General features: G+C 46.8%; 1 protein-coding gene across 2 annotated transcripts in view; it reads right to left on the bottom strand.

Moving 5' to 3' along the window:
* Window positions 1-23,216, bottom strand: part of GRM3 (glutamate metabotropic receptor 3) — a 71,263-nt gene extending 48,047 nt beyond the window's left edge. For both annotated transcript variants that reach the window (XM_087933915.1, XM_087933916.1), the window contains exon 1: window positions 23,066-23,216. The gene's annotated coding sequence lies outside the window, so the exon portion shown is untranslated. The remainder of the gene's footprint in view (window positions 1-23,065) is intronic.
* Window positions 23,217-23,944: the final 728 nt, after the last annotated feature.

Here is a 23,944-nt window from a genome sequence, read left to right as displayed (position 1 = left end):
CTGGGTTCAGCTGAAGAGGACAAGAAGCAACGGATGGAAACCAATCAAGGAGAAATCCGACCTGGGCCTAAGGAGAAATTTCCTCAGAATGAGAGCAAACAATCAGAGGAACGGCTTGCGCCCTCCCGAAGTTACGGGTGCTCCAACACTGGAGGTTTTCGAGAAGAGATTGGACAGCCGCTTGTCCAGAACGGCTAAGGGTCCCCTGCTGGAATAGGGGATTGGACTAGAAGACCTCTAAGGTCCTTTCCAACTCTGTTATTCAGAACGTAGATCATGATTTTGAGCGCCTCCTGCATTTTATAGGTTAGTTGCAAAGAGGCACACAACCATGGTCATCTTTGAACCAGCCGTAGCTTGTCCTTCTTCAGCTTGGCCCTTCCTGGATGAGTCTAGATTGGGGGTAGGGCTGTCCCACAATTCCTGAGGTTAGTAAGCCTACATCCTGGGGATTATGATTGCAACCCATGGCTAGGATGCAGAAGGCTGAGCTATTTGAAATTCATATCAGGATATCTGTCCAGGTATGAGTGGGGTTGTTTCCCCTTTTGAGAACATTTTTGGTGGATGCAATCAGTACAATCAAAAGCTAATTATTTCTGGCTCGTTGCTGAAGTTCCCAAGACGGCAGAGCCATAGGTGATGGGACGTGCTTTAATTCCTTCCAAGTTAACCATGTTGATTTTTGGGGAGCGTTTGTTTGATTAGAGATAGTTGACACAGCTTGTGGGAAGTTATTTGGTATGGAAATGGAATCTCACTGGCTCCTTTGTACTCCTCGCTTTCATCTTCTCTCCTGCTGGGTTTCATGAATGCCCCACCAAAAATATCTTACAGGAACAAAGGGTTAGGCTAGACAGACAGATGCTTTCCGTCATGATGTTTAGTCCAGAAGAATTGAAGAGTAAAGGAATGTGGGGCTTGGGATAACTTTATTTCTCTATTGTTCTACCATTTGGGCTCTTCAAACTTAAGTTTTCTAAAAGCACCAATCAGTTAGCTTCCAAAATAATGTAGAATTCCTATCATTATGAAGTGATAGACAGAACTTTAATATATATCAAAGAATTCTACCTGTTCCACCACCCTCTAGCATCCCCTGGTATATTTTGCAGAACCGGTAGTGGAAATTTTGAGTCATTCGGAGAACCGGCCGATCCCGCCTCTGACTGGCCCCGCCAACCCCATCTCTTCTCCGCCTCCCATTGAGTCCCAGCTGATCGGCTGGGTCTACTTTGGTTGCCCTGCCTAGGAGAACGGAGCTGGAAAGCAGGCTAGTGGGGTGGGGAGGGAAGAGGGATTTTGCAGTAGTATCTCCTTCCCCTGTCACGCCCACCAAGCCACACCCACCAAGCCACGCCCACAGAACCAGCAGTAAAAAAAATTGAATCCCACCACTGCTATGATGTCTGTGCTGGTCATCACTAGCACTGATGATGTTACCTAGCTTGGGTGAAGAAACGCCTGCAAGAAAACAACCAAGCTCAGAGAGCATTTCGTGGGGGGCTGCAGTGGTGCAGTGGTTAGAGGGCAATACTGCAGGCTGCTTCTGTTGACTGCCGGCTGCCAGCAATTTGGCAGTTCGAATCTCACCAGGCTCAAAGTTGACTCAGGCTTCCATCCTTCCAACGTCAGTAAAATGAGGACCCAGATTGTTGGGGGAAAGCGGATGACTCTATAAAACGCTTAGAGAGCACTGTGAAGCAGTATATAGGTGCTATTCCCTCCCTCTCTCCCTCCCTCCCTCTCTTATTCCCTTTCTTAATTGCCTTCCCGATGGCACAGTGGTTAGAATGCAGTATTGCAAGGTAACTCTGCCTTGTTCAATCCTGGCCAGCTCAAGACTGACTCATCCTTCCAAGGTTGGTAAAATGAGGAGCCAAATTGTTGGGGAGGGGGGGTGAGAGGCTGACTCTGTAAACCGCTTAGAGAGGGCTGGAAAGCACTAGGAAGCAGTATATAAGTCTAAGGGCTATTGCTATTTCAACCCTGAGCTGCAAATATTCTCCTGTGATGGTTAGTTAATGCCGTGATAAGGACTAAGGTAGTTTAATCTTAGGCCTGACAGGCTTTCTTAGGGCTAAATCAATCTCTTTGAAGATTAGTTGGCCTTATCAATTGCCCTTCCCCCTGATCCAAATAGACATGTGGGCATGGAGCCGCTGTTTGGCCACCCTTTTCAAATTCTTGGTTTAAACAACAGAGAATTTGTCCCTCCTTCCATGTTAAAATGGGCTTCTACGTTCTCAGCACTGGCCATGAAATCTTATGTCAACCCACCAGTTTGCCTTAATTTGACTCTGCTAATCAAATGCGTTGTGTTCTAGACTGACTGCATGTCAAAGATAATACTGTGAAATTATCAATTTGCAATTTTGAATTGCCTTTGAAGATACAGTACATTTCATCTCTCACACTGTTCCACTTGGCACAGAATTACATTTTCAGAATGATTATCAACTTCTATTGTTATTATTATTTTTTTTAACAAGAAGAGCTTCTGGGGGAAAGAAATCCGACTGAAATTTAAGCACCAGCGAGATATTAAATAATCCAATCATAATGTTTCCATGAATAACAGTTCCAGATATTTCACTGCCTGGAAGATGGAACACCTGCAAACTTCCTTGTTGTAGGCAGTTGTGTGATTGTGGCCCACATAATTGTGTCTGTTTTTGTGTGACAAGAACAATCTTGTTTTTAAAGCACCATCTGCTTAAATTGTGACTGTGTTGATACAATATCAGGTCTCTAATGGGGGCCTGACATTTTTTAGCCCCTTCCTCTCCTTAGATGCCCCTGTATAACTATCCTACTGTATAAGAATGCTAATTTAATGTGCTTTTCACCCCCCCACTCCAGAACATTTTCAAATAACCGTACAGCTTGATTGTGGATGATCCCAGAGGCCTGGAAGCTAAAAGGGTCTTTTTAATTAATTAAGTGGCATTGAACTCATTGGCGGATGTGGGTCTAATGCTTAATTATGCAGTCACAAAATCCATGAATTGAGAGTCACCAAGTCCAACCCATTGGTTGGTCCAGGATTCTATTATTAAACCATCTCCGTCTCCTTAGATGCAACAACAGTTTTATCGCCTGATTTGTTTTGCCTGTGTTGCACACCTTGCCAAACCTTGGGAAAAAAAAAAAAGGTCAGGTGACAATTCTACACAGGGGGTAGTCAAGAAGCCCAAACATAATGCCATAAACAGTCACTTCCACCAGGAATAGCCGTGAAAGAACGATGCCTTGGCATAAAGGAGAGATCCCTGACAAGGGACTGTTTTGTCTCTTAATCCCAATATTGTTTCTGCGGGGTTTAAAGCAGACGATCCCCACGGAGAGCTATTTTATACCTGCTTTTAATGAAAGGATTTCGCTCAGTTTCCGTATAATGCTACCGTAAGAATGCTAAAGAATATTTCCCAAAACAGAGGATTTTTTTTAAAGACTGCCTTCATAGGACACAACTAATCTGGCAATTAAAGCCAGCCCACGCAGCACGGAGCAGAGATTTGTAAAATAGAACGGCCTAATAAAGCCATGATTTTCCTACTGGGAAAGAATATTTTCCAACGGGATAAAGAAAAATAGGAAGCGTGGAACAGTTACGTCCCCTTGAGCTGGTGTCCAAAACGCCTGAAGGGAGGACAAGGAGCAAAGGATGGAAGCTTTATCAAAGAAATACCCAACTTGGAATTAAGGAGAAATTTCCAGACAGTGAGAGCAATTAACCAGTGGAACAGTTTGCCTCCAGAAGTTGTGGCTGCTCCAACATTGGAGGTTTTAAAAAAAGAGACTGGACAACCATTTATCCAGAATGGAATAGGGTCTCCTGCTTGAGCAGGGAGGGCTGGACTAGAAGACCTCCAAGGTCCCTTCCAACTCAATAATAGAAAAGGGATGCATTCAGTAACCATCAATGCACTGATCACGTTACCTAGTTTGGTAATGAAACATCTTCAAGGGAACCATCGATCTCAGATATCATCAGCAAGGACCCCACAGTGCAACCCTGAGCTACAAATATTGTCTTCTATAAGACCAGCTTTGCTTGATCAGGCTGAGACTCATCTTTGTCCAACAACTTGTCCCAACCAGAGACCGTCACGAGATGGAGGTAAACGTCTGTTGCAGACAGGATGTCTAAGTTAGAGGACACCTGCCTCTAATAATAACGCATTGTACTAACTCTTCAAAGTGACAACCGGCAATGTAATTAAGCATCAGGATAGACCAAAGAGTCTTTTTAAAAAGCCGTATTGTTTCCATAAAGTGAGTCACAACAGTTCCAGTCACACCAGGGTTTTCAAATTTTGTAACAGCATAAAATGATGACATTTCAAAGTGGATAGACCTTTCTCATCTTGATATTCCAAATTCGGGAATCTGCTCTAAATAACAGAAACAGCAATAGCCCTTAGACTTATATACAGCTTCACGGTGCTTTCCAGCCCTCTCTGAGCGGTTTACAGAGCCAGCCTCTTGCCCCCAACCATCTGGGTCCTCATTTGACCCACCTCGGAAGGACGGAAGGCCGAGTCAACCTTTAGAAGGAAGGGGGGGAGGGATGGAAGAGGGAGGGAGGGAGGGGGAGGGAGGAGCCCTCTCTAAGAAGTTTTCAGAGTCAGCCTCTTGCCCCCAACCATCTGGGTCCTCATTTGACCCACCTCGGAAGGACGGAAGGCCGAGTCAACCTTGAGCCGGTTGGGATTTAAACTGTCAAATTTCAGGCAGCCAGCAGACAGCAGAAGTAGCCCTGCAGTCCTGCACTCTGACCACTGCACCACCGAGGCTCATCAAATAATAGCATGTAACTAAAGTTAAACCGAACCTCTTGAAAAATACTGTGTTGTTGGAATTTAGGGTGGAGAGAGAGAACTCTTCCGCACTCCTTGATGGTAAGAAAACTGGGCTTAGTTGCTTTACTCAGAGAATTAAAGACATAAACAGAGACAATGGGAAAGGGTCAGTGTTCAGAGAAATGGTTTTTCTCTTGTTTACTCTAATTCTACCCATCCTTTTTAATATTGCTGATATGTACACACTTAGATAATTAAAACCATATTTAAAGCTGGACTTATTAAAGGGAATTAGCTGCAGTCCCGAAGTCACTTTTGCTCAGATGTTGGTTGATGTAAAACAATTTTGTTCCCTGAATTCTGTGACCTTAATAAGTATATATGCACAGATAGATTATGAGAGAAACGATAAGACGCAAATGGAGCTAAGAAATAAACTTTCATTTTCCCCAACTCAGTTTGGACAAGTTGACAATCCTTGGTGGTATCAACAGGGGCACAGAATCAACATTAGGTGAAGTATTAGTACCGCTTTATAAAGCCTTCGTAAGGCCACACCAGGAATGCAGCATCCAGTTTTGGTCACCATATTACAAAAAAGATGCTGAGACTTTGGAAAAAGGGCAGAGAAGAGCAACAAAGAGGATTAAAGGCTTGAAGACTAAAACATATGAAGGTTGCAGGCTTTGCGTTTGGCTAGTCTAGAGAAAAGAAAGGGTAGAGGTGACATGATAGAAGCCTTCCAGTATTTTGAGGGGCTGCCCCAAAGAAGAGTTAGGGGTCATCCTCTTCTCCAAAGCACCAGAAGTCAGGAGAAGAAGCAACGGATGGAAACCAATCATGGAGAGAAGCAACCTGGAATTGAGGAGGAATTTCCTAACAGTGAGGACAATTAAACCAGTGGAACTGCTTGCCACCAGAAATCATGGCTGCTCCATCACTGAAGGCTTTTAAGAAGAGACTGGACAGTCTCTTGTCTGAAGTGGTATAGGGTCTCCTGCTTGAGCAGGGAGGGCTGGACTAGAAGACCTCCAAGGCCCCTTCCAGCTCTATTCTGATTCTGGCTGTCTGCACAGGGCAAAATACAGTTAGGTGTCTTTGACCTGGTCTGTGGAGGTGGGATCTGTTCTTAGAAGACCTCCAAGGTTCCTTCCAGCTCTGTTATTCTGTTAAAAGTGGCTAGCCCCAGTCTCTACTGACTCCCGTCAGGAACCGAGGTTGCCCCAGGCAGCTCTTGGGCCGCTCAACCCCTCAGCCTGCTCACATTGTAGGCGAATCCGCGAGGGCTGCTTGCTGCTCCTGGCTGGGGAAAGCCTAGCCGTGCAGAGCGATCACCAGAGGTTCATCGACTCAGACAGAGGCGAACAGGAATCAACTCTTCCCTTTAACACCTCAGCAGAACCGCAAATCTCGTGGCCGACACCGACATCAACGCCTTTCCTGCTCAATGCCCGGAAGGTGAGGAAAGGCACTCGCCAGAGTATTTGGAAAACAACATAAAATAAAGCCACTCTCCTCCTCTCAGGTTTAGGGGCTGGGCTGCTGGGGGTTCGCAGGGATTCGGGGGAGCCCCTAGCTAAGATTCCGTGCCGTTTGGAGAACCCCCAAATCCCACTCCTGGCTGGCCCCTCCCATCCCCTCCCAGGGGTCCCCATGCAGCCCATTTTGGATGCAGGTCAGTGCAGGGACCATGCCAAGACTCGGGGAGGGTGAAAAATGGGCCTCCCGGAAGTTCAAGAAGGTCAGAAATGGGCCTGTTTCCGCCACCCAGAGAGCCTCCGGAGTCCGGGGAGGCTGTTTTCGCCCTCCTGGAGGCTCGAGGAAAGCCTCAGGAGGCCAGGGAGGGCAAAAACGCATCCCACACACACATAACCACGGTGCAAGAGGCCAACTAGGCCACACCCACCCAGCAACCATGCAGACAATCCATTGCTAAAATATTTGAAGCCCAGCCCTGCTCAGGTTGCTTTGCCTTGTCCCATCACTCCAGATACAGAAGGACGCTTTTCAGCTGCGCTCCGGACTGAAACCAGGGGGAGTTCTGGGCAGGTCCAGGGCTTGTAACTCTGGAGAGCGTTTTGAGGTGTTTCTGTCTGTAAATACACCCCCCCCCCAGGCACCCAAACTTCCCAGCTTTACCGTTTCAGTGATGACTAACGAAGCGCTCAGCTGACGCTCCGCAGGGACTGGGAGAAGGTGTGAAAGACCGAAAAAAACGCTTTGTGCTTTCATCTTCCTGCTCTGCATCCAAAACAGGTTCATTAGGGGAGGAAAGCTGAGTCAGCAGCTCACCTGGGAGGACAAAATGGTGCCCGGTGCACCTGCAGGCAAGCCTTTACGTTTGCAGCACAGGTTCCCTAAAGTTTGCAAAGGAGGGGACAAATAATAAAAAAATGGAGGGATCCTTGGCACTCTCTCAACTGGGGAACATCATCAGCACTGAAGTTGTTCCCTAGTTGAGTCATGAAATGTCTGCAAGAAAACCTTCAAGCTCAAAAAGCACCAAGGACCCCACAATTGTTCTCCTCCTCCTCCTCCTCCTCTCCCCCTTACCCCATCCTCCTCCTCTTCCCCATCCTCCTCTACTACTCCCCTTCCTCCTCCCCTCCTCTTCCTCCCCCCCCCGGCAAACTCACTCCCTTCTAGCACTGATGATGTTGCCTAGTTGGGTCATGAAACATCTGCAAGAAAACCATCAAGCCCAGAGAGCGCCAAGGACCCCTCATGTCAATCCTGAGCTACAAATAAGTGTCTCTTATCAATAAAAAGATGGTTGCGAGAGAAGGATCATTTGTTCTCAAAATGGCCCCGATGGTCTTTTGTACCATCTTCAGGGCTCCTCTTTGTCTTGTTCCATGTTCCTCCACAATGGACAAACCCTCTTGGTGTGACTTAACTTAAAAGAAAACAGCAGAGCAGAACAGCAATAAAACTCAAGCCTTTGATAAGGTAGCGGAAGGTTCAGAATTAGAATTATTTTTGCAGTTTGTGGAGTAGCACTTCTCCTCCGTGAATATTTTGTGTTATTCCTTGGAATGGAGAGAAGAAGCTTATCATTCATGGTCATTTTGTGGAGATCAACATATGACCAACCAAAGTTCATGGTTTTTTGGGAGGGGGGGATGCTCCAAGCAGACATCAGGATGGCAAACCAGTTTTAGGTCTTTTAGCTGGACTGGACTGGCAAATGCTTTGTAAGATGGTTCTCCTCCATTCAATATTCATATTTTCTGCTAAAGTTCCCATTGTGTAACAATGAATTATGAAAACTGGAGAAGGCCAGGATTGAAGAGTGACAATGCATGTTATTTGGTTTATTTCTCATTCATATGAATAAAACACTTCCTCTGGTGCCACATAATACCCCCCTTTTAAAAGAATATCCTTCACTCACTCAGACCTGTTACTGAATAGCTTTGCATGCTACGTGACTTTTTAAAATCCAGGAAAAAAATGTCTGAACTGCAGAAAAATCTCAAGGAAAGAAAGCTCAGAGGGAGGGAAAGAGGGAGGAAGGAGAAAAGGAAAGAAGAAATGGAGGGAGGAAGAAAGGAGGGAGGGAGAGAAAGGAGGGAGGGGGGAAGAAAGGAAGGAAGGAAGGAGAGGGGAGGAAAGGAAGGGAAGGGTTGGGAGGGAGAGAAGAAGGAGTGAGGGAGGAAAGAGGGAAGGAAGAAAGGAAGGGAGGGAGGGAGGAATCTTCAGTAATTAATGTTATACGTAACACCATTTGTACTGATTTTTGATGTCTATAATTACTAGTTAAATTACTAGTAATGTGCACAGGCATATTTGTGCATACAAACACACACTCACACACACTTTCATCCTGGAATGAAGAGCAAGGTCATTGCTCTGCCTTGAAAGAGCGAACGGCGTTACAGAATGATTCAACTTGAGTTTCACTATTGGACATTATTTTTAGCTGTTGTGAGCTGTCCACTTGGGTTAGATGGGCAGCTGTATGAATGAATGAATGAATGAATGAATGAATGAATGAATGAATGAATGAATGAAATCACAGGGCACACTTGTGAATTTCTGCAGATCAAGATATTGTAAAGGGGCATTGAGACAGGTGTGATATAAAACACTGATTGATGAAATAGTGAGCCATATCCAACCATAGCAAAATGCATATCCCAACAATCTTTATACATCCTAAAAGAAATAAATGCCTGTTCAGATGCCCAGCAAGAGATATGTGTGAATGAATGAATAGCATAGAATTCCGTATTGGCCGAGTGTGATTGGACACCCAAGGAATTTGTCTTGGTGCAAATGATCTTATTGCACATAAAAGAAAAGATACATTCATCAAGGGTCAAGAATCATCAGGTGCAACACTTAACGATAGTCACAGGGTACAATAAGCAATCGAATCGTACTATAGGAAACAGTCAATAAAAATTGTAAGGATACAAGTGACAAAGTTATAGTCATACAGTCACAAGTGGGAAGGGATGGGTGAAAGGAAGGATTGGAGGGTTAATAGTAATAGTGATGCAGACTTAGTAAATAGTTTGACTAAATAGTAAATAGTTTGAAATAGAGGAATGAATGAATGAATGAATGAATGAATGAATGAATGAATGAATGAATGAATTTTATTATGGCTACCAACCAGAATTGCTGGACAGCTTGACTGCTCAGGAAAATGTCCTTAAGTAGGGCAGAGTGGCCCTGATGGGCTTCCTGCCTGTGATAATGTTGTGTAAACGTGCCGAGTGCCTGTTGGAACCGCTCCCTGGAGAAGCCAAGATGTTGAAGCGTTTGTGTTGTGCATTTAATGGGATCCTGTGGTACACACAGAGTTTCCTCACAGGCTGTGGGTTCCTGGGAGTGCTGTGTGTGGAGCGAGTCAGGAAAGCTAGCAGATGAAGCCCTCGTGATCCCAGCATCGCCTATCTCAAGAAGGTTGGCATTGCCGTCTCTGTAGCTCGTCCTGATCTCCAGGCGCCCTTTGAAGAGTCAGCCATTGGAAACCGCCTGCTTCTTATTAACCACACACCATTCATCCGAAATTAGCATCTCGGTTTATCCAGGAGCCTGGGAAGAGACCTTCCTCTTGGTTGTTGCAGGGACCACCCCCAGGGCATCTCCTGAATGAACGTGGGATTGGACTCCAACAGGATATGGGCCTCCAGAACGAGCCCCATTCATCTTTTGAAAAAGGCTTTTTGGACAAAGGAGGGATTTCACAAAGAGCCGTGGAGGAAAACGGGGCCTGGTTCCAAGACGGGGAGCAGGGCTTGATTTACAGGCATTGAAAACTCACTAGGAAAACCTGGAGGCTCCTAATTTAAAGAGATGGAGAGAATGAACTGCTTTTAGGAAGCAAACAAGCACCCCAGGCCCAGTGGAACTTCCCAGGAGGAATGGATGCTGGTGGCCTCCGGCGGCGTTTTTCAAACCTGGCAGCTTTGGGATGGGTGGGCTCCAAGGCTCAGAATATGCCCCCGCCTGCATGGATTCTGGGAGTCGAACTCCACCTATCTAAAAGTCGGCCAGGATTGAAAAACACCCGTCTAAGGCAAATGAGAACACGGGATATCATACAGTAAATAGTCCTTACTTAATGTCCACAGCTGAGCCTGACATTTTGGTTGTAAGTTATTGCAGTTGTTAAGTGGGGTCACCACATGACCTGAGTCCATTTTGCAACTGTTTTTGTGATAAAAGTCTCCGTCAACAAAAGGAGGTTAAAGGCATCGCTGGCGGGGTGGGGTCAGGAAGCAGGAAACCCTCTGAAGGCCACTCACAAACTGCAGTTGGGTCAGAGTGTACCATCTCTTTATTGGGATGAGACATGTCACCAGGGCTCTATCACAGGTTCTGCACTGCTGCCTAGCAGGTTTCTAGGCATATCTCAAAGGTGGTTTTTTCCCCAAGGGGCAAATCCATCAAAATACAGCCGGAAGGGGCCCTGGAGGTCTTCTAGTCCAACCCTCCCTGCTGAAGCAGGAGACCCTAGACCATTTCAGCCAAGTGGCTGTCCAGTCTTTTCTTTAAAAGTTTCCACCCGTTGCTTCTTGCCTTCAGAGGCTTTGGAAAACCAGTCGATCCAGCTCTTCTTTGTCCTGCCCTCTGGTGCTTTGGAGAATAGCTTGACTCCCTCTTCTTTGGGGCAGCCCCTCAAATACTGGGAGACGGCTATCCTGTCCCCCCTGGTCCTCCTTTTCTCGAGACTGGCCAAGCCCCAATCCTGCAACCGTTCTTTGTATGTTTTAATCTCCAGGCCTTTAAACATCTTAGTTGCTTTCCTCTGCACTTTTTCCAAAATCTCAACATCCTTTTTGTAATGGGGTGACCAAAACTGAATGCGGAATGTCCCAGGTGTGGCCTTACTAAGTTTTTATAAAGTGCTCCGAACACTTTGCGTGATTCTGGTTCTGGGCCTCTGTTTACACAACCAAGGATTGTATGAGCTCTTTGGGCTGCCGCCGCACATGGCTGGCTCGTGTTTCATGGACCGTCCACTAGGACTCCAAGGTCCCTCTCAGAGCGGCTGCTTTTGAGACAGGCAAACGGACTTTCCTGGGGTTTTTTTTTCCCTTGAAAATGTTTTGCTTCTCATCCAAGATGCTTCTTCAGTTCTGAAGAAACGTCTTAAATGTCTCCAAGGGGGGAAAAAAACAAAACAAGAAAATTCTGTTGTCTTTTGGGAAAAACATTTTGGGGACAACCAGGACCTGCGTGATTGAAACTCTCCACAAACATTTCTAGGCACAATTCAAAGCACCATTTTTTGCCCTTTAGGGCACTCTAAAGCTTTGGGCCTAGGTCCAAGGATTGCCTTCTCCAACCAGAACTGACCCACCCATTAAATTCTTCCTGAAAAAAAAAACACTTTTGGGTCTGTTATTCGTGAAGGACACCAGTTCCACACCCTGGTTTTCCCCTGACTCCCCCCTTGGCTGCCTTTCTGGGAAGAGGGTCACAGTGAAAGTCCTTCTGTCAAAAACGTTGAGACATTAATTGGGTGGCACCACCTGGGTTGGATGGGTGAGACTGTTTTTGCCTTGCTTAGTTTAATTCAGTGTTGATCATTTGCTCTTGGCTCTTTTAACTATTATTATGCGTGACTATTTTTTTTTTTATTGTGGTAGCCACCTGGAGTTCTTGAAAATTATGTTGATGTCCAAATTTAATAAAGACAATAAAGGCACCATAAACACTCTGTGTTTGTCCCTCCCTTCCAGGGAATGACTGATCTTAAGCCAGGCCGCTGAATGGTACTCACAGATCATTTTTAATCAGGAAAAATCGGGATGGTTTCATCCCTTATGGCTGGAGTTTAGGCTCAGTCATGGACTTCTAGATCAGTGGTGGGATTCAAATTTTTTTACTACCTGTTCTGTGGGCGTGGCTTGAGGGGCATGGCAAGGGAAGGATATACTGCAAAATCCCCATTCCCTCCCCACCCCACTAACCTGCTTTCCAGCTCTGTTCTCCTGTGCAGGGCAACCAAAGAAGACCCAGCCGATCAGCTGGGACTCAATGGGAGGCAGGGCCAGTCAGAGGTGGGATTGGCTGGTTCTCCAAATTTCCACTACTGGTTCTCCAGAACTGGTCAGAACCAGCTGAAGACCACCTCTGTTTAGATGTGAACTGCAATTCACTCTTGGGATTTTTTTGGCAGCTGTGCTCCAGGTATCTTTTTTCTTACTTCATCACCCATGATCTGATAGAAGTAGTCCACTTAGGAAAATGTTTTACGGATTTTGGTTGCCTCTTATCTACAAAATTGCCCATCCGGGTATTGGATAAATCCCAACCATCTGCTGGAATCCTTCTGGATCCACCCTGGATACCCACTAATTGGTCCTCCTACCCCATGAGCATCCGGGGGGGAGGCAGCTTGTCTAACTTGGACCAGGAAGTGATCTGACCAAAGAACAAACCCGCTGCTGGGTTTTCTGTCTGCAGGCCATTCGTCAAGCATTCTGTGATGTTGAAATGTCTTTGAATAGTAGTAGCTCGGGCTGGTAGTTATGTTGCTGGTTTGGGCTCCGAGCTTGGCGATTTGGTTGCAAACGTTGCATCCCCATTGGAGGAGACATCTTCAGTGTCTTGCTTCCATCCAAAGCACACTGAAGATGTCCCCTTGAATGGGGACGAAATGTTTGCAACCAAATCGCCAAGCTCAGAGCTCAAACCAACAACATATTCTGTGATGTAATAGCATGATCAATAGCACTTAGACTTATGTTCCACTTCTTCATACTGCATACAACTGCATACAACATACTTCATACATACTTCATACAACATACTTCATACAACTGCTTTACAGACCCCTCTAAGTGGTTTACAGAGTCAGCCTATTGCCCTCAACAATCTGGTTCCTCATTTGACCAAAGGATGGAAAGCGTGAAAGGCTGAGTCAACCTTGTGCTGGTTACAATCGAACTCCTGACAGTGAGGAGAGTCAGCCTGCAATGCTACATTCCAACCCACTGGGCCACTATGGCTCAATATAAACAAGCCCAGTCTGTGACCTTCACCTGAGTCACATCAGGGAACACCTGGGACAGGCCCTGGATGACCATGGAAGTCATGTCAATCTGAAAATGTCAGATTCCACCCCCAAGACATGGAAATTGAAGCACTAATAATTGGGGAACTCCAGCTCAAGAGGTCAGAAAGGGATTCTACAAGGCAACACGAATGAACTTCCATCGTGGGCTGAAGCCCAAATACAGAGGCTTTTGTTGCTCCAAAGTGGGGGTCCCGGTCACCCTGAAAATGGGTTGAAAATTCATCACCGACCACTTTGTCCTTCCTTGACATCCATGCAGGACCCAGAATTCAGGAGAAGAAATCTCCAAGAGAACTACATCCAGACAGGTCAAGGATCATATTATCCAGTAACTACACAAAGACCTTTCGCCTTGGTCCCATTTTGGTCACATCTAATGGAAGGCTTTTAGGAATTTAGAATAACAGAGTTGGAAGGGACCTTGGAGGTCTTCTAGTCCAACCCCCTGCTTAGGTAGGAAACCCTACACCACTTCAGACAAATAGTTATCCAATTTCTTCTTAAAAACTTCCAGTGTTGAAGCATTCACAACTTCTGGAGACAAGTTGTTCCACCGATTAATTGTTTCCAACTGTCAGGAAATTTCTCCTTAGTTCTAAGAATTGGAGAATGGATCAATTGTTTGCTCTCTCACCATTTTGTTCCGTCAGTAAATATTATGGAATTAACTCTGGGAATACAGGTATGGGCCTTAATTAACCAACATAGCCTGTTGAAGTGCAGTATAGGAAAAGTCCAAAGGTGGCTATGATGACAGCCAGTAATTAGCACATTGAGCTGACTTAGGCTGGCCTAGTGAATGATTAGCATGCTGTATAATCTTCCTTTATCCATGCTTCTTCCCAGGGCTGATTCTCAGGAGATGAACCTGGTGGATTCTAGTGGGTTGTTAATTTTCAAATGCCCTGAAGCTATTTTGCTTTTAAAAAGAAGAAAGAATTCAAAGACAGCAATGACGTGCATTATAGATGGGAAGATGGACCAGGAAGGCAGGAATAGAGAAGAGTGTCATGTAGCTGCCCCCAAACTTACTCTGTGAAGCCAACATCTAAAGCAAGGGTCTGCCAACTTTAAAACTTGGCAACTTTAAGACTTGTGGACCTCAACTCCTAGAATTCCTCCTCCGGTCATGTTAGGTCAGGAATTCTGGGAGTTGAAGTCCACAAGTCTTAAAGCTGGCCAAGTTGGAAGGCCCTGGATCTAATGCATGGGTCTGCCAATACAAAGGTATTTCTGGAGAAGAGTTCTCCACTCCTCCACTCACCATAAAATTCCCTTATGCCTCCAGGCTCAAAATTTGGGGGCTGGACAATCTGGAAATGCACCGCCTGCGGTCCAATCTAAGCATCGTTCACAAAATTGTCTGGTACAATGTCTTGCCTACCAATGACTTCTTCAGCCTTAACCACAACAGCACACGGACAAACAACCGATGCAAACTCAAGGTAAACTGCTCCAAACTTGATGGCAGAAAATACAACTTCAGCCACAAAGTGGTCAACATCTGGAATGCCCGACCTGACTCCGTGGTTACAGCCTCAACCCCTCGCAGCTTCAACCTCAAACTGTCTACCGTGGACCTCACCCCATTCCTAAGAGGTCCTCAAAGGGGGCGTGCATAAGCGCACCAGCGTGCCTACCGTCCCCATTTACCTGTACTTACTCCCTTTGTTCTTGTTTAGGTTCATACTTGTTACCTTGTACATGTTTGACACACCAATAAAATAAATAAATACAAATAAATGAATAAATAAACTTTAAAACTTAGTAACTTGAAGACTTGTGGACTTCAACTCCCAGAATTCCCCAGCCAGACATGCTGAAGACGATGGTTATATTGGTCGTACATCACAATCGTTGCTGACTGTAGACAGAGAGTGTTTATGGGGAACAGAGGAGGGATTGGGGTGAAAAGTAACTGGTTTAGATCAATGCATTAAGCTACAGCCTGATGACAAATAACATGGAGTGAGGATTTGTTTATATCTGTGTCAGATTCTTGGTAGGTTTTGTAAAGTTTTTCTTGATCTCATTTGCATTCGTAACTTGCCTTTCGCTCTTAATGTAAATCCTCCACCAGTTTAGCTACTCTCTGAATCTATTGAAGGGAGCTGCAGCGTCTCCTTTTAATCATGGTCATGAGTCAAAAAGATGCTACTGTGGGCTGATGTTTCTCTCTCCCCACACAATGTGTGGAAGAAGACAGCACACCTGTATTGCTATTATCTTTTTCAACCTCTCATCATTCCTACTACCTTCTACTACTGATTCGTATCTTATGATTTATCACTTGTTGTCTGTATCTTATGATTAATGGAGTATCTTATGATGTGTGATCTATGACATTTTGCTGTTTGTATGTACACTGAGATCTTATGCACAGTTTCCTTATGTGTCCAATCACATTTGGCCAATAAAGAATTCTATTCAATTCTAATTCTATTCTATTCCTTATTCTATTTTATATTCTTTGTATTCTTATTTCCTCTATTCTATTCTATTCTATTCTATTCTATTCTATTCTATTCTATTCTATTCTATTCTATTCTATTCTATTCTATTCTATTAATTATTTTCCCTTCTATTATTTTCTCTTCTATTTTATATTCTTTTCTCTCTTCTCATTCCTTATTCTATTCTGTTCTGTTCTGTTCTACTCTACTCTACTCCACTCCACTCCATAGTTTCTATCCCATCCCATCCCATCCCATCCCAGTAATGTCTTCCTCTTGGGGTTTAAAAAACCCCTTCCCTTCTTCCCCTTGACTCTCAGGGAGTGCAGAGTTGAGTTAAATCGTGTGATTAATTTGAGATCCTTTCAGAAGGGAGGGGGGGTAGTGAAAAGGTTAAGGAAAGCCACGCCGCCCTCTTCGTGAGGATTTTAACTCAGCAGAGGGCTACTTAATGTATTATTCCATAAAAGGTACCTCTCCCGATTAGTATTCTGGAAGCACACACTGATCAGAGAAGGCTCCCTTCGGAAACGGATCTAAATAAATCCACTGGCAAGGTGGATTGAGTTCTTCATTTTAGATTGTCCTTGCCTGCCGCCGAGTAGAGCTGGGAAGAGGTTTTTGGCAAGGGCTGCTGACCAAACGGTCCAGGGTTTTACGATTCCCATCCTTGTTTTTGCTGCTGGGAAGCCTGAAGAACCAGCCTGGGGAAGCTAAGACTGGCAGCCACTGGGACAGTGCGGATGTCCCCCCCACCCGTTTGTGAATCTAGCAGAAGGACAAGGGTTGGGAAGGGGGAGTCAGTTCACCCGTCCTCTCACCTCCAGCCTTTCCCTGGGCTCTTCGCGGCTGGGCCGCCTGGGGGAGATCCTGTGATTCCCACGTCCCCCGATCCCCCTTGAAAACAAGGCTGGCCAAAGCGGGGCTTAGGGCTGAGCTGCGTCCTGTGCAGAGGCCCCTAAAGGTCCTGCTATGGATGGAGAGCACCCGCCAATCTTTGGGGGAGCCATTTCCTCCATTTTTTTTAAGTACAAAGGGTGAGCGTTGGAATTTGGGCAAAACAAATTGAGCGTTTTAAATCATTGGGATGACTTTCTTTCTTTCTTTCTTTCTTTCTTTCTTTCTTTCTTTCTTTCTTTCTCTCTCTCTCTCTCTCTCTCTCTCTCTCTCTCTCTCTCTCTCTCTCTCTCTCTCTCTCTCTCTCTCTCTCTCTCTCTCTCTCTCTCTCTTTCTTTCTTTCTTCTCTATTCATGCTTGGCTCCCAGATTTCAATGTGCTGGGTTATTTATTTACTTACTTAGGAAACACATTTTTGTAGCTATCTCACCCAATATTTCCCAACCTTGGGGAGGATGGTAGAGGACAGGAAGGCCTGGAGGAATGTTGTCCACGGGGTCGCAATGAGTCGGACATGACTTCGCAGCTAACAACATTTCACACACCTTACCCTAGGAGAGGCCCAAGAGAGATAGTTCTCTGCGTCTCTGCATGACAAAACATTGGTCCAAAAACTCTTATCAGATCAACATGTGTAGGAGGACAACTCAGTTACAAAATATTAAGCAAGTTTTTCCAAATGTTTTCATCAGGAGAGATGGCTAGAAGGCACAACATACACACGAAGGCACAAGATGGGTGTGATAGAAGAGGGGGAAGGCGGATGTTATTCAAGTCATGTTTAATCTCAGTTACCATCTTAATGGAAAGTGTGAATAATCTCCAGCTAAGCCACTTATTAGATATTGTCAGCTGCTTATTCCCCCAAATGGGGATCCACATTGTGTTTTGATCTTTGCAAAGCAAATTTAAATTCAGCTGAAAGGCCCAGTTGACACGTGCACCGGGAACCGTCCAAGTTGCAACTGGGTGGAGAGGAAACCACTTTCTTTCCCTCTTTCTCTTTCTTTAACCTTCATTTCAGTTTTTCTTCTGATTCACTGGATGAAGAATCTCTGGGCCACTGGAAATCTTGCACATCACTGTGAAATCTTAGAGGGCTTTAATAAAGATTTGGCCTTAATATGGATTTTGGCTTTCATTACATCTCATTCTGATTGCGATGATAAATGTCACGGCTGCAACGGATACTTTACTACACTTGATCTTAGCCAAAAGACGGAGGTGTCTGTGACCCTAATAAAGACGGGACTGACAGAGGCTTTAGGCTAGCAAAATACCTAAGTGTGGAGAGCTATTTACGCTATAACGTAGGGGTCCTGAGGATTACTCTTGGTAGAACTAAAGATGAGCCTGCCGTAATTTTCTCACTGATTGCAAAACGAAGATTGGTGCAATAAAGAAACTGCATTATCTACGGGAACAGGAAAAATGGAAGGTGTAAAATACAGACATAGCAAAGATCTCCTGGTTGTAAGAACCACTCACCGCATGGCTCCAGAGAAACAATTTACAGAAGCTGAGAAAGGGTGTAACCACGAGGACTAGGGATGGGTTTATACATGAAGAGTTTATACTCTCCCTCTCTCCTCAGGTCCTCTCCTCCCGCTTCCTCTCCTCTCCTGTTCTCCCCTCCCCCATTTCCTCTCCTCTCTTCCCTCTCCCTCTTCTCTCCCTCCCTCTCTCCCTCTCCCCTCTTGTCCTCCCTTCCCGTTTCCTCTCTTCCTCCCCTCCCATTTCCTCTCTTCCTCCCCTCTCCCTCTCTCTCCCCCCTCTCCTCTCCCTCCCCTCTCCCCTCCTGTCTTCCCCTCCCCCATTTCCTCTCCTCTCTTCCTCTTCCCTCTCCCTCTCTCTTCCTCCCTCCCTCCCTTTCCCCTCCCCTCCTTCCTGTTTCCTCTCCTCTCCTCCTCCCCCTCCCTCTCTCTCCCCTCTCCTCTCCCTCCCCTCTCCCTCTGTCTCCCTCCCCATTTCCTCTCTCTCTCCCCTCCCTCCCTCCCTCTCCCTCCTCCTCTCCCCTCCTGTCCTCCCTTCTGTTTCCTCTCCTCTCTTCTCCTCCCTCTTCTTATCATCTCATCTTATCTTCTTATCTTACCTCCAGTGAACTTATCCTTCTTCTTCCAGCTTAGCAGCCATGGTCACCCAGGTTGGGAAACAATTTGTGATGCACAATTGCTTCTGTCAGTCCCGACCCTCCCGGTCTTTATTTGCCAAGGATGACCTTCCCTGAATGATAAATGCCTAATTTTTTTTTCTTTGACTGAAAGGAACCCCGCCCTCCTAGCGGGGCTGCTCATTAGAGGGGGGGGGGAAAGGAGCTATTAGATTTAAATACAAATGAATTAAAATTGCCCATGTTAAAATCATCCATCTCAGCTCGACTTTTTTGCTTTCACATCACATCACACAGACAAACAAACACACACACACACACACACTTCTCTATACTTCACCCTGCCTGCAGTTCTAGAAAGACTTTAACCCCACTCAATATAACCTTCAGCCTAGGCTGCGTTTCTCAACCTCGGCCACTTTAAGACGAGTGGATTTCAACGCTCAGAACCCCCCAGCCGGCTGTGCTCCAGCTTGAGAAATGCTGAATTAGGACCCGAGGTTTGAGATTCACAGACATAAGCGGTTCTCTCTGTTGGCTAAAGAGCTTTGAGGATGCCGGGGGCGGGGGGGGGGGGAGGGGGAGAAAGCTTATGTTGCCATTAATTAACTTGTTAATTGACTACTTCCTTGAGTTTTTAGACTTAACACTTTGTTGCTACGGCTAAAAGAAAAATAGTAAATGGATATCCTTCCCAGTACACGTGCTCATACTCAGAAGCGGACGAGATCTATGAAAAGCCACCCAGAAATGAAACCCATCCAAACCTTTGGGTGAAGGCTAGTTCACACGGTCGCTTAGCGTTGACGGTAACGTTTAGTCTGTGAATGTGGCAGGTTTAACACCCTCCAGGGAGAGCGTTCACTTCATGTCCAGTGCCAGTTTTCAGCATACGCTTGTCAAGAGGCACCACACATAAAACATCTGATTCCCCTCCACACACACACAAACACACACACACACACACACACACACACACACACACACACACTTCAAATGCAATTCGTCGCATGAATTTCTACTAAGCAGAAAAACTCTTAAAGGTCTTTAAAAAGCAAATCTTAAAACTATACATGCATCTAGTTTCCTTAGAAGAAGAAGTCTGTCTTTGCTCTCTTCTGCCTTTTAGATGTGGAGACTTTGGAAGGACTGCAGAGAAGAGCAACAAAGATCACTGGAATTGGATATATTCAGCTTATTGAAAAGAAGGTCTAGGGGAGGCGTGACAGAAGCGTTCCAATATCTAATTGACCCCATTTTTTTGGCTGCTCCAAAGAAGAGGGGGGTCAAGCCATTCCCCAAAGCCCCCGAAGGCAGGACAAGAAGCAACGGGTGGAAACTCATCAAGGAGAGAAGCAACCTAGAACTAAGGAGGAATTTCCTGACAGTGAGAACAATCAACCGGTGGAACAGCTTGCCACAAGAAGTTGTTGGTGCTCCAGCACTGGAGGTTTTTAAGAAGAGACTGGACAGTCACTTGTCTGGGAAGATCCAGGCTCTCTTGCTTGAATAAGGGGTTGGACTAGAAGACCTCCAAGGTCCCTTCTGGTATTATCTCCCAATATAGCCTGAAGTATCCAGGGGGCTCTTCCATTCAAGAACCAAAACGATTTTACAGATCAACCCAGGCCATACACATCACACTATAACTTTAGAATTTCTTGGTCATACTTATTTCTATCCATATCGGTCTCCATTTAACTGGATTTGAAGGGAACAAAACGTTGCTTTCCTCTATAACAGTTGACCTTAAAGCCACGGATAATCCCTGGATGCTAGAAGGTGTTTTAATTAAAGGACTACAAACAGTTGAAGCACCCCTTCATATGCATTTGGCAGCTTCGTGGTTCTGTTCAGCGATCAGTGAAACAAAAATGTTTAAAATGCATATTTTCTGCTCTGCTCTGAATGTGAAAGACAAGTTTCACTTATCTCTCTCTCTCTCTCTCTCTCTCACACACACACACACACACACACACACACACACATATGGCGGACACTGTTTTAAACCTCCCAGTTTCCCTAAAATAGCATTGTTTTATTTTAAATGGCTTAGAGTGACTGAAATCTGCAGGTAGCACCTTCCATCCCTTGCAAGGGAGAGGAATGGACCCAGCGTGTTTGGCCATTGTTCTGTGTCTGGCTATTTGGTTAGGTGACTCCTGCATTCGGTCAACAGCTATCAGGGACTTATAACCAGGAGGGGAAAATATATATTTATAGGTGTGTAAATTCATGCTAAGGTGCTGCTGTCCCATTCAGGCTGGTTGAATTTCCTTTCAGAGAAGAAAGAGACTTTAAAAATAAACCTTGGGCACCCACGCCCACCCCAGTTCGGCTGATCACACCTGCTAGAAATGAAGGCACTGGAAAGTACACCTGCTTTCCCGAGATACATGATGAAGCTAAGAACGCTTTTGGCAAGCAACGGTATCGATCTTCATGGATGATTTTGTAAAAAAAAAAAAATCAAATCAAATCAAATCGCCATAATGCATGTCACCTTCTAGAGGGGAAAAAAAAATTGCACGCACACACACACAATGTCCTATTCCCAGAGTCCTAAATAAGCCCACGGGGATGGCATTTTCTCCTTTCAAGGCAAACCTCCTTTTCTACCCAGTCGTGAACATCAAACAGACCAGGGATGCTCACTCAACAGTCATACAAGCTGTTGTAGGATTCAAAAGAGAGGACGTCTCCTCCGAGTCAGGTTCAAAGGCTCACCGGCTTTGTGGACACCAGATAGTGCATAAATAATTCGAAGTCTGCTGGGAGGAGAACACGTGGCGGGGGTTGTACCAGAATATCTGTTGATCTGAAATCATCCTGGGCAGCAGAGATCAAGTGGATCTCTCCGGTTCAGTCCCCCGTTGAAGGACGGTAGATAAGGGGTCTTAAGGGTAGGATCCATGAGGAGGTTCTCCGGCCCATGAACTCCTGACCCGAAGAGAGACCTACCAGAGGCCTTCTTCCCAAAATTCCTTCCCCCATCCATTGGATCTGGAAGATGCGCCTCTATCCTATAACAAAGGAGCCTTCAAGAAACAATCAGGTTGAATCTCTCTATTTAAGCATAATATCAGGGTTTGATATTATGCTGTAATGCTACCCTACCCAAACCGTGAGGCTGAACGTTTTTTATGCACAAAAAAACAACTCCACACTAATAGCATCTCCTAATTGTATTCTCTCTCCTTCCTTCTCTCTCTGTCTCGTTCTCCCTCCCTCCCTCCCTCCTTTTCTCCCCTCTCTCCCCGAAAAAGCCAAATCATTCTGATATTCAAGTCTCCCGTTATTTCCACCATCCCTGGCATGCATTTTCTCTGAAAACCCTGTTTTATATACCTGCCATTTTCCAGCCCCCCGCTTCTCTCTCTCTCTTCCCTCTTCTTCCTCTCTCCCACCTCCACTGCAGAAGACCTGTTCTCTAGAGAGATGCTTTGTGCTAAATCTACTGCAAATCTGCTTGCCAACTGCCAGCCAAAAACTTTGGGTGCTTCCTAGCAGAGAGAGCCTTGAGCACAGCCACCAAAATGGGACTTCATTCACACCTGAGTTTAACCAAAACGAGAACCTCTTACTCGAGCCACACTAAGACTTGAAATATTATTTCACGCTCGCTCGACTCACCCTATATTTCTTCCAAATAGCCTGCAAATTAGTTATAAAGATAACAAAGAGGATTCATTACAGGAGGCTAATCTGCGCCACTCAAGTCCTGGGATTGATAGGAGCTTACCAAACAATACGGTTATTCAACCCACGACCGTATTTGAAGGGATCTCGCCGGAAAAGAATAAATAAATTTTAAAAAAAAGACCCCACGTCTTTGACCCAGGACCTCTCCCGAAGAAGCCTGGGCAAGGGGACCAAGAGCCGAGGACCAGCCCACCAGGTCGCCTTTAACCACAGCCGGCGCGGGTTCATCTCTCCGCTCCAGAGCACCCGCCGCTCCTGAACTCCGCGAGGAAACGCGGGGCCAAACCCACCCAACGCCGGCTGCCTCCGAAGGAGAGTTCCCGCCGGGGCTTCTTCCCTCCCAAGGAGGAGCGGAGGAAAGCAGGCGGGAGGAGGAGGAGAAGCGAAAGCAAAAGCGCCCCAAGGAGAGACCCAGCGGGCTCCCCAAGGCTTCGGCGGCGCCCCAGGGCGCACAGCCTCGCCCAGCCCGGTCCGAGGGAGACGGTGCAAAGCCTGGCGGGCGGGGGGCAGAGGAGGAGGAGGGGAGAAGGGGCGGTGGGGGTGTGGGGGGTCTGCTTACCGTGCCTGGCCGGAGCTGCTGCCGCCGCCGCCGCCGCTGCTACTGCTGGGCTCCCGGCGGGCGTCCCCACCCCCGTCATCCTCCCGTCCGCCTCTCGCTGCCTCCTCTCCTCCTCGGACGGGCAGGCGGTGGGCAGGGGGCGGCGGGGAGGGACCCCCCGCTCCTCCTCGGCCTCTTCTTCTTCTTCTTCTTCTTCTTGGCCTCCTCCTGGCCGGGCCCGGGCCCAGCTCCTCCAGGGCCCCGGGGCCGGGGGCCGGGCTGCCCGGCGGGCAAGAGGGGCAGCGGGCAGCGGCTGGCTCGCCCTCCGTCCCGGGCTCGGCCGGCGGGAGAAGTTCAGCTTCTCTCCGCCGGGGATGCGCTCGGCTGCGGCGCCTTCGCGCTCAGTCCTCGGCGCCTCCGCCTCCTCGTCCTCCCGGTCTCCGGGGCCATTTGGGGAAAGGGAAGCGGGGTGGGGGTGGGGGCGGACTTGGAAGCCCCCCGAGGATTTGGCGGGGGAGGGGGGGTGCGGAGCTCCTCCCCACGCGTGCCTTGCACGCCCGCGCGTGCATACACACACACACACACACGCCCCCAGAGAGACACACACACACCCCCAGTCCGCACGCGCTGCACCACCCTGGCGAGCTGGGCGCTCCAGCTGTTGAACTTGCTGTCCGGCCAGAGAGCCAATTCCCTCTCTGGTCCCTCGGAAAGGGAGAGGATGCTTGTCTCCTAGCAACCCCTCATCAATCTTCTCGGGGTGCCGCCTGATTGGCCCGGGCCGAGAGGGGAGCCACGCCCGTTCTTTCCCAAAGAAGCCTGCCCGCGGTTGGCATCCTCCCGAGGAGATGGAGAGGCAGGTCAGACAGGAGATATGGTAGGCAGCAAAAACACAGCCCT

This window comes from Pseudonaja textilis, chromosome 5 (assembly GCF_049901715.1).
Source record: "Pseudonaja textilis isolate UNSWEBS1 chromosome 5, rPseTex1.2, whole genome shotgun sequence".
Classification (NCBI taxonomy): Eukaryota; Metazoa; Chordata; class Lepidosauria; order Squamata; family Elapidae; genus Pseudonaja; species Pseudonaja textilis.
The sequence above is the reverse complement of the archived record's forward strand: the minus strand, read 5'-3'. Positions and strand labels throughout refer to the sequence as shown.